Source organism: Zosterops lateralis, assembly GCF_965231275.1.
Source record: "Zosterops lateralis genome assembly, chromosome: 13".
In the NCBI taxonomy this organism is placed as follows: Eukaryota; Metazoa; Chordata; class Aves; order Passeriformes; family Zosteropidae; genus Zosterops; species Zosterops lateralis.
The window spans coordinates 14,105,334-14,118,804 of record NC_139773.1 but is presented as its reverse complement, the minus strand read 5'-3'; the positions used below and the strand labels follow the sequence as shown (position 1 = coordinate 14,118,804).

The window sequence follows — 13,471 nt, the reverse complement described above, 5'->3', positions numbered from 1 at the left end:
GGTTTGGGTTGGAAGGGACCTCCAACATCCCCCCGTTCCAACCTCTCCGCCACCGGCAGAGTCGCCTCCCACTAGAGCGGCTGTTCAAAGCCCCAACTCGCCTGGCCTTGAACTCTCCCAGGCATGAAGCAATCCCCAGGTCCTCCTTTGATAAAAACAAACCCACAGCTTTCACAGCAGCTGCTCTTCCACACCCGCACCACCATGTTACTACACACAGGCCGCCGCCTCTCCCCCAAGCAGCCGAACAACCGGGAAAGGGGCACAGGGGAGGGAAATCCCCCGGGGCAGGGAGCGGGGCTGCTCAGGGCAGGCACGGCTGGACCTCAGGAATGGCCAGACCTCAGGAATGGCCGGACCTCAGCCCCAGCAGTGCCGTCGGTGCCGGTCGGTGCCGGTGGGCCCCGCACTGCCCGGCCCGGCCCGGCCCCGCTGGGCCCCGCACTGCCCGGCCCGGGGCGGCCCCGTGGGGGCGGCGCATGCGGGGAGGGGAGGCCGTGCCGGGCGCGGGGCGGGCGCGGCGGCGGCGGCGGCTCAGGTTGCGAGGCGGCAGCCCCCGGCCCTCCTCCCCTCCTTTCCTGCCCGCCTTCCCGGGCGGAGAGCACCGGCCCGGCCGCCCTCGTCCGCCCCCTCCCCGTCCCCGTCCCTCTCCCTGTCCCTCCCGGCCCCGCTGCCAGGGGCGAAGCCGCCCGCCGGGCCCCGCGGTGAGTTTGCCCCGCCGGAGTTGGGGAAGGGCTGGGGGAAAGTTTGGGGAGGCCGGCGGCGGGGGCGGCGGGGTGGGCGCTCCCCGGGGACGGGGGTGTGCGGGAGCCCCCCTCCCCTTCCCGCGTCCTCGCACGCTTCCCCCGCCCTTCCTCCTCCTCCTCGTCGTCCTCGTTTTTTTTTTTTTTTTTTTTTTTTGGTGTTTTTTTTTTTTTTTTTCCTCCGGTTAACTTCGCGTGGAGCCGCTCCGAGCGGCCCCTCTCCTCCGCGTGGCTTTTATTCCTTTTCATTTTACGCCTCTTGGTAGTTTTCGATTTATTTATTTATTTATTTTTTCGTTTATTTGGAGCGTTTCGTGGCGCGGCTGCTCCCGCCGCTATTGTCTGCGGGCCGGGGCCGGGGCCGGGGCCGGGCGGGGGTGGCGGCCCCGCTGCCGAGGGGACGAGCCCGGCTGTGCCCGGGGCTGTGCCGGGGACACGGGCCCGCCTGGCCCCCGCCTCCCTCCGCGCTGGAATTGCTGATATTTCTGTCGGAACCCCCCTCCGGGCTCGCAGACACAACTTTGTATCTCAGCTCATGGCACGGAAAATCACCGGGGATTCCTGTCGAGAGCCCCGAGCATCACGCTGGTGCTGGTGGGTGTCACCTTTGGGTTTCAGTGGCCTTTGGTGTCACAGGGTCATTACCGTGTGGTCTGTTTCATGAGTTCAGTCTATTGCTTGAAAATATAACTTTTTTTTTTTCTCCTTCTTGAGTGCAGACCCTTCTTCTGAAGCAAATTCAGGAGTTTCTGGATGAGTATTACGAAATAGTAGTTTTTCTGAACCTATAAAGTGTTGGGGTTTATTAATCCACCTTCTGTGACTGTGTTGTCCCTGCAAGTCATATAGAGGAGTGGGGATTTACAGAATCTGATTTTGCTGACCTCTGGAATTGGTTCTGCTCCAGTGTCCTTTACAGGGCTTCATGTTAGCTGGAGATTGGAAGTGGGAAAAAAAAAAGTGATTTATAAAAAGTTCTTTTTTTAAAAAGAGTGTGCTGTACCAATCCTGCTGTGAGTGACCAGATAGGGATTCGATAAAAGGATTAGAAATCCTGCACTGCTGTAGGACATTTGGTCGCTGTGGCTGTCTGTAATCTCTGTCAGCAGTAAAACTTTAGGTACTCATGGAGATATGCGATGCAGTAGAAATATGTAAAGCATGTAGCTTCAGAGCTGAGTTTAGACAGTTGGTCTGAGATCTATGGATGTCTTGTGTACTGGGAGTTTTGGCTAATGTAATCTAATCGGTTTTAAAGGGCCAAGCTACATTAATTCTGTTCCTGGTGACTCTCTTGGAGTCCCTTGTTGGGTGTGTTTCTCATGTTTTGCACGACCTTGCCGAGCTGTTGTGGAATTGTAAGGGTGAACCAAGTTACACATGGGTCCTTGAAGGTAAGATACTAATGATTCATTTATTGTGGTGTTAGAGGAGGTGTATTTTTGTACATAGATATCTTAGTAGTGGGAGTAGATTGATGTCAACCTCATAACATCCCTGCCTGTGGATAAAAACTGCTGTCTGTACTTGAGCGACATTTGCTGTGCTTTGGACATGGTGACAGTGTCTTGTTCGCACACTTGAAATTGAGTTTGTTTGGGGTTTTTTTTGTTTTGGTTCCTTTTTTTACAAGCCTGCTATCAGGGTAAGGGTACATTAGGCAAGGTGAGGATCATCTGGGCATGTGTTTTCCCTTGGCAGGAGTTCAAGTGTGTACCTGTTGTCAGAGTTCATGGGTTGAGCCTCTCCGCTGCCCGTCTGTCCTTGCAGCGCTGCCCAGCGCTGGGCAGACAGGCTAGCCTGGGGCTCTTGCTAGAAGGGCACGGATGTTGAGTTCTGCCAGGCAGACAGGTTTTGTAGGTAGCCTGAATGACGAGTCCCCCGCAGGTAGTGTGGATGAGCTGTGCTGTGTGACGACGTTCCAGCCTGGATTTCCCGCCCGGCTCCGGCGGCCACGGATGGCCGGCATAGCCCGAGAGGTGAGGACACGACGTGTTCGGAGTGAGAGAGTCCAGCCAGGGACTGCAGCCAGAGAGAAAGGCAGGAGCTCGATGTTCCTGATTTACAGCTTCGCTGCATCAAAGGAGGGAAACACATTTAAGAACTCAAAGCTTCTCACAGGAACAGAGCTCTGCCAGGTACTATCCGATGATGGATGTTTTTAAACACAGTCTTGCGTAGCGCAGCTTTGAGACTCAGGCATATGCAGAACTCACTAATCTCTCAGCAGGATATACTTGTGAGTAAGCTGTGTTCTGGTCTAGGGTACACTCCTGTGCTAAGAGGAGGATTAAGTACTGTTAAAAGAATCTGGTTATTCTATCCAAAGCATGAATTAAGAACAGCAGTCAATAAATTATCCTAGAAGAGAAAAAAAAAATTGCTAGGTTTATTGGTGGTGTTCACATGCTCCTGTGTTACAAAAGCAGTGGGGTTCTTTCATGTAATTTTCTGCTGGAATAATAAGTTTTAATAAATAGCTACTTAACAAAAAAGTCATTAGTAGAAGCTGCCGTGCCTGCTGTACCTATTTCTTTCCCACTGTTTCCAGGACACCAACGTATCGGTTTTCTCTGCCTGGCATTTGGTGGTGATCCACTCGCCAATAAAACTGACCTTGAAGCAGCTTGGAAGCTTTTCTACTTATTACTGTAGCTGGTTATCTCTGCAATCTACTTGAGTGCTATTAAATGTTATTTCTATAGGGGTTCCCCACACAGGCCATAAATAGCCTGAAGTCAGCTAAACCACACAGCTGATTTGTATGGAGGAACTATTTGGTTTTGGCTTTGCTCTACTGGTGGAAGGCACTGCTGAGAAGTTAAAAACTTGAGCAAAAGACTGGATAGTCCAGGAGGCCATAAATGCATGATATGGGCTCCCTGTGTGATTGTGGCCCCGTGTTTTACCAGTCTCCTGCATAGGGAGTTGGCAGTTGGTGTGGTTTCCAGCTGGAGGGTAACTCCTGTTTGCAGGCACATGAGAGGCTGGATGTGGAAAGCTGGGGAGGAAAACACCTTGCAGCCTGCACCTTGTGATTACTGAGCGCTGTTGGGTGCCAAGTGCTCATGTGCGTGCTTGCATTGATCACCTGTAGGACAGATAAAGGTAATGAGTGACGTTCTGAAGCAGCTGATAGCTCTGGTGTAAATAGAGTCCTTCTTTGCTGCCCTGGGCTTTGCCACGGGGGATATAAACCAGCTGGGAGCCTGGTTTAGGGCTGGCATGTACCACCTGGCCGGTCACGTCCAGGAAGCCCTGCGCCTTTTCTCAAACAAAACTTGTTTTTAGGGTGTTGGATATAATGCAGTTTTTATGAATAGCTTAGTCATGCTTGCCTTTTTTTTTCCTCTTCTAAAACAGCTGTCAACAATCTCACTGTGGGGAAGGAATCGGCCACTCCTTGTACTTACTGAATAGTCAGGCACTTCAGCCTGGCATTACACTTCTTAGTGGCTTTTGGAAACAAAGCCGTGGATGTGGCACAATGGCTTATTTTTATTTATTTATTTATCAAGCCAGCCTTTTTCCCTTTGCAAATGACCTTTATGCAGATCTAGAAGGCAAAGCCCATCACTGGGAGTTAGCTGGTTAGTTCCTTCGGTTACTGATAAGAAAATATGATGGCAGTGCTCCAGGAAAAGCAGCTATGCTCGGAACTTGTTGCTGCAGTGAAGCTATACAGATCTTTCTCAGAATGATATACCTCTATATATTTATGGTGCTGCGTCAGGGAAACAGGGTGACTCCTCTCATAATGTCTGCATAACAAATAAGCTGCGACGCCACAAATCCTGTAAAGAGTTTATTGTCCTTCTGGAGACGACTGGTGGAGACATGCAGTAGGTAAAAGTTTCAGTATCGTCCTGAACTGCAGTTTTATCATCTCTTTTGTGTGTTGGTATAGCATAAGCAGCCTCTTCCAGTTCCCCAGCTGGGCCATACTGGGGTTTTTGGGTCTGTTCAGACTGGGAAATGGATCCCAGTTAAGAATGCATTATTGTTTTTTGTGTATACAATTCATAACTTGTATCAGTTAAGGCAAAAAAGTTCATTCTGTACCTGCATCAGTTGCCTAACTTATGTTCCTTTGTGCTATTACCAGCAGCTGCTGTGGCAGGGGGTTGGATGCTTCCACCAGGAGAAACCTAAACTCTTGGAAGTGCTTTTCCAATTGCAAGGAAGGCATTTGACTGTGGTGCCCATCCCTGTTTTATAGCCTGTGAAGACGACATGGGAGATAGATGTTTCTGAGATAAGCCAGTGAGTTAAAAGTCAGTGCTTAGTTTTTAAGTTATGTAAGACAGCACTTGTTTCTGTCGAGGGCAAAGAGAAATCTCTGCAAAGTAAGTTCTGCCATTTTAATAATGTTTTTTAAAATTTTCTTTATAACCATTTTCTGTGGTCTGTTAGGTTGTTGAGGAACAGGGGAAGAAAGTGCAATCACAAATATTTTTAAGTAGTCAACAGTAAGATTTAGTTCTTTTGTAGCTATAATGGATCACATGTTGTGACATGGTCAGGCAGTCTAACAAAACTATTTTATATATATTGAGAAGAAACATAAAAATCTGATGCTGAAGGATGGTTTGTAATAAGGGTGAGAAAAATGTTAATTCTTCATTGACATAGTGATGAAGTTCTCACAGTCCAAATGCTCAAATATTTAATCTAGGATTGGAGAAAACATAAAAAAAACTTACCCCTGAAATTGTCAGCACCTTCTACAGCTCTTATGTTCAGGGCTTGAAATACAGTCTATTCCCAGCATATTTTGGGGGCGAGGTTGGGTTTGGTGCCTCTGGGTGAGGTCTGCTGGTGCTGTGGGCCTTAGGGGTGTCCATGATTGGTGGAGGACCTTGATTGTGGCCTTGGCTGCAGAATCCAGAATTTATATTCAAAATGATCCAATCCCTTCAGTCAAAATTTTTTTTCTTTATTTTTATTTTTGTGATTCTGTAAAATGATCATAATAAATAATTCTCCTGTTTGGCTGCTCTTGTCTTTCCAAAACCGGTCATAGTTTTTTGCTCAGTCAATGTGTTGACTGAACTGTCACAGTTTTCTTGTAGGTTTGATCCTTTCATGAAATCACCTTTTGATTTCCTTGGAAATCATGGGGTGGAGACTGATTGCTCATTGGATTCTGTGGAGCTGCTCTTCTGAGATAATATTTAAAATATATGAGTACAGGTAGTTGCAACCGATTCATCATGTCCTTGTTTCAAGCACTTGTGGCAAATTTTGCATAGTCTATTAGAAAATTTCTATTAGAAAATTTCTATTAGAAACTACTTCTGACTGCTTCCAGTCTTTTTGTATTTTTTGACTATTTCAGGTGACTGATCTAACTTTCCTGTTAGCCTCATTGCTGAACTGTTTTTACCTTAATGTTGCATTTGCAAAATACACAGTGAGAGATTTCCCCAAATTGTTTTTTAATGTGAGATGGTATTTACAGTGTGGCAGCACCACTGAGATTAGCCTGATCCACTGTAAAAGGAAGGATTTAAGGATTTTCTTCTGTAGCAGCTCCTTCAGGTTTTATTTCTGAGAGCAAGGGAAAAGAAAAAAAGCAACAAATTATTTATTTAAAAACGAGACTGAGTTTTGGTGACACTTTTTTCTCTGAGTGTGATTTAAGGTGGTCATCTTAAAGGTCATTTGATGATGATCAAAACTTTGTGTGGAGAGAAAGTGCCTGATGTGTCATGCTTGAGTCCTCTGTGCTTTTTATCACCCATGACTAATGCAAACTGGACCAGCAAGTTATGTTAGAATCTGTGACATGTTTGTATCTTCATCTAAACCGTATCTGAGGTTTCTGGCAAAGTTACTTGGGAAAGTAAATCTTTTTCCCAGTGTGTGTCTGCTCTCAGTGGTGTAACTGTTCTGTAAGTCTGAATGCTGCACTTAGTAAAACCATTACAAACAAAGATTCTGGCACGGAGCAGTTATTCTAAACCGGACTGTCTTCAGACTCAAACTACTGACTCACCCATTCTTTTTCCATGGATTAACACACCTAGCATGTGTCACACATGGATGCTGGCCCACTCATCGTGTTCTTGCAGGTATCCCTGTTTTTAGCATAGGGGAGACCAAAGTGGGAGTGTGAGTGTGCCCACAGTGTGCAGTTAAAAACCTCCTGGTGGAAGTTGATGCTGGGCATGGGTTTGCTCAAAGGCTCCTTTTGTCGTGTTCCTGATGTTGCTCTGCTTCTGCCACTTTTTAGGGATGCACGGAATGGCTTCTTGTGTGAAGTCTCTGCCTTCTGGGCAACAAATACAAAAAGCTGTTCTGGGTCAGGCCATGGGTTGTCTGGCCTTGTTTCCTGCCCCATGGTGTTTGTTGTGGGTTCTTGGTGAGATGTGAGAACAAGAAATGTCCACACTCTTGACTGTGGGCACAGTGGGGTTCAATACCAGGATGTGTGGCACATTGGGCTTTCCAGCGTGTGTGGTTGTCAACACCCTGCCAGATCTTGAAATTTGCTGTCAATAGGAAAAGAGGGAAAATAAGGGATGATAGGGGGTGAGATTGCTGAAGGGAATGAGTCTTGGTCACTTTACACACACTGTTTTCCCTCCTGAGTTTCCTCTGGGATGCTGAAGCCTTTGGTCCCATAATAGCAGTAGGACAATGAATGCTTGGATGGAGGAAGCAGGTGTTAAAGGAAAGGGGGAAGTGATTTATTTTGGGGGGAAGGGGAGGACAGGATGACCATATTTGACTCTTATACAGACTAATTTCTTTTGGCTCAAGACTAATTTCTTGTCCATAGCATGCTTCCTAATTGCTGAACCCACAAGTAAGATGGCAGCAAAATTGGGACTTGCTTTTTTTTTGAGTTAATATCACTTAGTGAGTCAGCTGAGGAGTGAGTTTTACATGATGTACCTCTGGTGTTACGTGATGAATTCTGTTGTTTTGTTCCCTGTTACCATAAATCTTTCACTGCAGCAGCCAGACTGCAGTGCTGACGGCACTGGGCATCTTCAGGTCTGCACTTTGTACTTGGGAGTGCTGGTTTTTAATAGTTTAAAACCAAACCAGAGCTGATTGAGTTTACTTGTGGCCTAGATTAAAACAGTTGCTGTAGTGTGATCTGAAGGTCTTTGAGTTGGAGCAGAGGGTGATTCTGAGACAGAGTAAAACAGGCTGCTTGACGTGCTGTGTAGCAGATGTGTTTGCATCCGTAGCCCAAAGATTTCCCATGCTGGGAGTAATGACAACACTCCATTTCAGTGGGGTTTTCAGCCTGTGCAAGAACCTCTCTTCAACATGGGAGTCAGTTTTTCCATCACTGAGTGTTTTGCAGCCACTCCACCCATTTTTATCATGAGTGATCATCGTCTAAGAGCACAGTGGAACACAAGAGGTGGTGAGCAAACCTTTTGTTGCATTAAATGTAAATGTTTATAGTTTCTCTTCTCCTAGCAGCTGCAGAGAAAGTAGGTTGTCTCAGCTGGATAGAGAAATAAAGACTAAACCCTTTTTTGTATGTACTGTCATAAAAGAAGGCCTTGTGTAATAAACATTCATTTCACAAGGTCCAGGTGTCTCTTTACACTTTTGTGTGATTCAAGGCAAAATGTTGCTGCATGTTTGTTAACTGCAGGTTTTTCTCTATTGTAGTGCAGATGATGCCAACAGGAAAATACATACACATTTGTCCTCAGACTCATTGTGGGAGGATGCTGGGGGTTATGTTGGTGCCCACTGTGTGGCTGCATTTGAGTGCTGGAGTGTGAATCCATTTGTGCAGTGGGGGCTTGGGAGTCTCCAAAATGTGGAGCTGCTTTTCCACCCTGGCCAGAGCTCCTAATTAATTTTGGAAGAGTCTTTTGGTAGAAGCCTGAAGAAGTGTGTGTGTGTGTAGCACAGAGGCTGATATTTGAGCTCTTAACTAGCATAAAATGATTTTAACAAGCTTATAAAAGTATTTTCTTGAGTGGGTGCCTTTCTTGTCCCTCTGTAAGATGCTGATGGGAGTGGGGCGATGGGAGCAGGTTTCTTGAGAGGTGTCCCATAGTTAAAACAGGGCTTTAGTCCCTGTTGTCATCGGCAGTGTATTAAGCTGGAAAAAGAACTAGACTGTTTTGTGAAGAGCTTACAAGTTATAACTATGGATAATAAATATGTTTGCATGGATGTTAAGAGGATTAATTGTGAAGTGCATTGAAAGTGGGAGAATTACAGAAGTGCTTAAGTTTTAACTGGCTTCCCTTCATGCAGGTCTTGTAAATTTCTTTCTCCCTCCTTCCAGTCAGTTTCAAGTTGTGTTTGTTATTGGTATGAAATTTACCTGTCAGTCCCACACATTTTTCTGTGTTCTGGGAAATTTGCAATTTACCCATGGGCAGTAAGGTGGTAAAATGTTGGTTTTTTTCAGATGGCATTTCAGAAGAAGAGGTGCTCTGCTGAATGTGATGTGCTTCCTTCTGCAGCTGGAATTGGCTCTACTTAAACTGCGGGGTTTAGTGCTTAGACCTCCCTGGTTTTTCCTTTATCAGATTAGCTAGGATTTTGGCAGGACTTTGTGCTACTTTTTCTTCGCCAATCCACTTGCATGCGAGTGTTCAGTAACTTTCTTGCTTTATAATCTCAAAGTTCAGAAGTCATCGGGTTCTTTGAGACTAGTAAGAGATCCTACCCCAGCAATAGCTTATGGCGGGCAGAGAAAACACTTGAGTATGTGGAGAGCAAGTTTTGAAATGAAAATTCAAAACTTTTTGAGGAAGGTGAAGGACCTGTGGCAAGGAACGTGCTTGAAAATGTATACATCTTCCTGAAGCTACAAAACATGAGTGTGCTTTTTACCCTTTCTTTCCTGTCTTATTTGCAGGATCCATCTCCTCTGTGATATCAATTAATACTATGAGATGGCAGATAAATGGCAGTCAAACAGTTACTGTTTGACTACAATTGCATTATGTAAAAAGATTAAGCATTATGATAAAATATATCAAGTGAGTATAAACTTATCAAGCTTTTTAATACTCTTGGAGGAGTCTTAATTTTCCCACTTCTCTCCCTGCCCCCTGAACTAATTTGTAGTCTTTGCCAATTTTTATTAAAAATCTAGTCTGATCAGTCTTACTGATATTAAGAAAGAATAAGAATATTATTTACTGATATTAAGAAAATGCTGTTTGCATAAATACCTGTGTGTATTTATGCCTTGGGCTTGTGATATCTCAGTGCCAAGAGAAGACTAGGCCATTTTGGAGGAAACATGCTCTAAGTCTTGTTGAAGCTTTTCTTTGGATACACTTGGTGTTTGCAGTGAAGGAAATAAATTGTTTTCCTTGCAGGGTTTTTTCTTTTTGATTCTTAGGTAAGTGTGAGCCACTGGATACTTTGGGGATGGAGACTTGGTTTAACATTTGACTGAGGAGCAGGAGCTGTTGCAGTGTGGTTGTGTTAATGTGGCTGTGATGCTCAGTGTTTTAAATTCCTACACAAGAGATGTACAACTCTGTCTACTTGAGACCTTGTTGCTTCTGGCTGGTTGGGGAAAAAAAAGTCCATAATGGAGAGGAGAGAAAGGACTGTTAGCATGCTTCTAGATGAAAGCCTGGCAGCAGTGAGGAATTTGGGCAGATGCCCAGGCTGGGGAATGCAGTGTCAGGCACTGGGATGTGCCTTCCAGCCAGGGAGAGTTGCAGGGTGGCGATGGCAGGGACCACCCTGCACATTGGGAACTAATTGTCACCTCTGCTTCGTGCTCAGCTTCGAGCTGTCCCTTGTTGAAGAGCAGCCTTTTGGGTGTGCACTGGGCACTCAGCAGCATCCTGTGATGAGACAGGAGTAATCCTGTTTTTTGCCTTCTCTGTGGTTTAAGCAAGCTTGAATTCCCTGCTTAGTGCAGGATGCTGGACCCCTGGTGCTTGATGTGCCATGTTCTGGCTGTAGCTGCCTTGGTCAGTATCCTTGTCCTGCCAAGGAGTAGAGGCAGGATCAGAACAGACACTTATTTCTCTTTGCCTCTTTAAATTATCTGCCTGATGTCTATTGTTCAGCAAATAAATTTTGTTTCATACATCCAACCCAGAAAAGCGCTTATATATCCAGCAGCCAGGAAATTGAATGCGTCCAGATCTATTCTTAATTTCTTGTGTTTCCTGTGGTTTTATTGTTTGTGTTACCAGCCCTAATATTTACATACTTTTGAATGAGCTTTTCTTTTTTTGGAAGATACTGCTTTGTTTGTATGCCTTGCAAAACAGGTTCTTCCATTTTTTTTCTTTCCGAATAACCAAACAACTTACTTTCTCAAAGGAGTAGGAGGGGGAAAAAAAAGAGAAAGATTATAGGAATCACCAAAGGGAGATATCTAAGAATAGATTTTTTTTTTTGGTTGATGATATGCTAAGACTCATTCTCAACTTGCATCTATCCTTCCAAATGTCCTTGGGCTCTTTTGAAAGCTTTGTAAAACTTGATGCATATGAAATTAAGTGCTTCTGGGTGCTTTATCTGAATAGCAGATGCTTTTGCAGTTGACATTTTAAATGCAAAGGTGCTTCCATGAAAAGTGCTTGTAAGAACAAGGCTGTAGTTCCCACTGAAACCCCAAAGACACGGGAAGACAAGTCGGTGGAGTCTGCTGTGTTAATGTTCAAAAGCAGTGCTGGTGAGTGTTGTTCATCTACGTGTCTCTGGAAACTAGTCCTTTTTTTCTGCAAAGTAAGGGAGATTTCACAGTTATATTCCTTGCCTTTCTTCTAGATATGGAGGACTGATAGAGCTGATGTTCTTCAGGTCTGCCCCTTGGTACATCAGCTGGCTGCTTTTTCCACGGATGTTTGCTTTCCTTTAGTGGAAAAGAGACTTCCTTAAGGAAGCAATTTGAAATTGCCAGTTTTTTAAAAAATAAAGTGTAGAATTTGTGATCAGCCTTTATTTGCAGGTCTTACTGTTCTGTGTTGAATTTCCAACTAATCTTCAGATACTTATTTCTTTCAAAAAATAAGATGGAACTTCAGGACGTTTTCTTTTTTCTTTTCTGCCTGGCATGAAATAAAACCTATTTGCACGTTGATGAATAGTGGCTGGGAAGCCTGTCTGGTTCTGCAACAGGATCTATAAATAGCATTAGTGTCTGGTTCACTTTGGGAAGGAAGGTGTCCCGTTGTGGCAGTGGCAGGAGGGGAGCCCTGCACTCACTCCCAGTAAAGTTGCCCTGTCTGGGCAGTGTTCACCAGCACGAAACTTTGAGAAACACGATACAGTGTCTCTGCTGAGATACAGAACCGCTTTGAAAGCTCCAGAAAATACTGACATTTATAGAAATGGGTAATACTGGCCTTTTTATTTTCTCTGTCCCTCTGCTGTCGGCTCAGAGAGGGCTTGGAGGATCAAAATATGCTGTGAAAACTTTTCCCCATCACCCTTCCTATCACTTGCTGCAGGGAGCACCTTGGGACATGCAGAGCACATTGTTGCATGTGGTCCGTGTCTAAGGCTCCGTTGTGTTGGGGTGGATGGGGCAGCACTTGGAGTAGCTGTTCTAGTTGCCAAACTGGATCTGGCAGCTCATTATCAAACATGTTGTGTCTCAGGATTGAGGTTTGGATGAATGCCTCTGAAATGCACCTTTCCAGCAAGGATATTTTCAGGTTTGGTCTTTGGAGCATTTGGTTTGTGGCACAGTTGCTGAAGGAGAAACTGTCCTCTCTGCTAGATCAAATACCAGTTTATTTTGGAAAATGGAAAGAAAATGTCCGGGTGGTTCAGGGGTGGCAGAGTTAACTATGTCTGATACCCCAGCAGCAATCACTTGTGCAAAAGGGCAGTGGCTGGTAATTAAAGTGGATGAGGCTTGGGATACTTGTGTCCTGTTTCATTGGCACAATGAAACCAGGTAAAGTTTCAGAACTGGCATAAAAAACAGTTTAGTTTTTGCCCTTTTAACGAAGACGATGATAAAACGCTCCTTGGCCGCCTGGTATTTTTCCTTTCCTAAACTGCTTGTGGCATGGTTATTGCTGTATGTTGTGAAATGTAAATAAGGCCAAGGTAGTGAACTCGGCATTCCCTGCTCCTTGGCAGCGTTGGTGAATGGAAACATCTGTCCAGGGCCTCTCTGGTTCCCTTCCTTCACACAGCTCCTGCTTTTCCAGCACGCCGCGGGGCTGAATGTGCTGCAAAATCCTGCAAACCCTCTCCTTAACTTTTCCATGTCTGCACCACACAAAATGGAGGAAAATCTAGAGGGTAAAGGGAGTGAGGAATTTTTTTTCCCTGTAAATGGGTATTTTAGCACAAGTCATTCAGATTTTTGGTGTTCTGATGCCAGCCTGTGACATGGGACAGACCTGAGCTCGTGCTCTTGGCACAGTCCAGCTCCTCTGGTGTGTGTGCATCTCTTGAATTTCACTCTCAAATCACTCACTTGGCAAATGCTTCACTACTCCCTGTCTCTCTCATTCAGATTATACAAACAGGCTGTGGCAGGGTGTAAGATTCACTAGAAAGGATTTGGTGGTTTGCAGGCGTGGGGATGGGTGATAGGAGTTGAACTATTTTTTTGCCTCTTAAAGAGATGTGAGAGAAGCAAGGGGACAACACAAAACTGCAGCAGCAAGTGGAGAAGGAGGGTGGGAAACCACCGTGGTAATTCACTTGGAGTTTCCTCTGAGCTTGGGTCTTGGTAGGTTTTTACTTTGTGTGCATGAAAACGAAAATGCAAACAAAACCCCAAAGCCTAAGTAACCGCGCAA

General features: G+C 45.2%; 1 protein-coding gene across 3 annotated transcripts in view; it reads left to right on the top strand.

The window, feature by feature from the left end:
* Window positions 1–375: 375 nt before the first annotated feature.
* The window catches only part of AKAP13 (A-kinase anchoring protein 13), a 206,436-nt gene continuing 193,340 nt past the window's right edge, over window positions 376–13,471 (top strand). The window contains exon 1 of one of the 3 annotated variants that reach the window (XM_083870764.1): window positions 376–704. The gene's annotated coding sequence lies outside the window, so the exon portion shown is untranslated. Of the gene's footprint in view, window positions 705–1,810; window positions 2,138–7,850; window positions 8,128–13,471 lie in introns of those variants that run through there. The other 2 variants (XM_083870765.1, XM_083870767.1) reach the window with 2 other exon arrangements.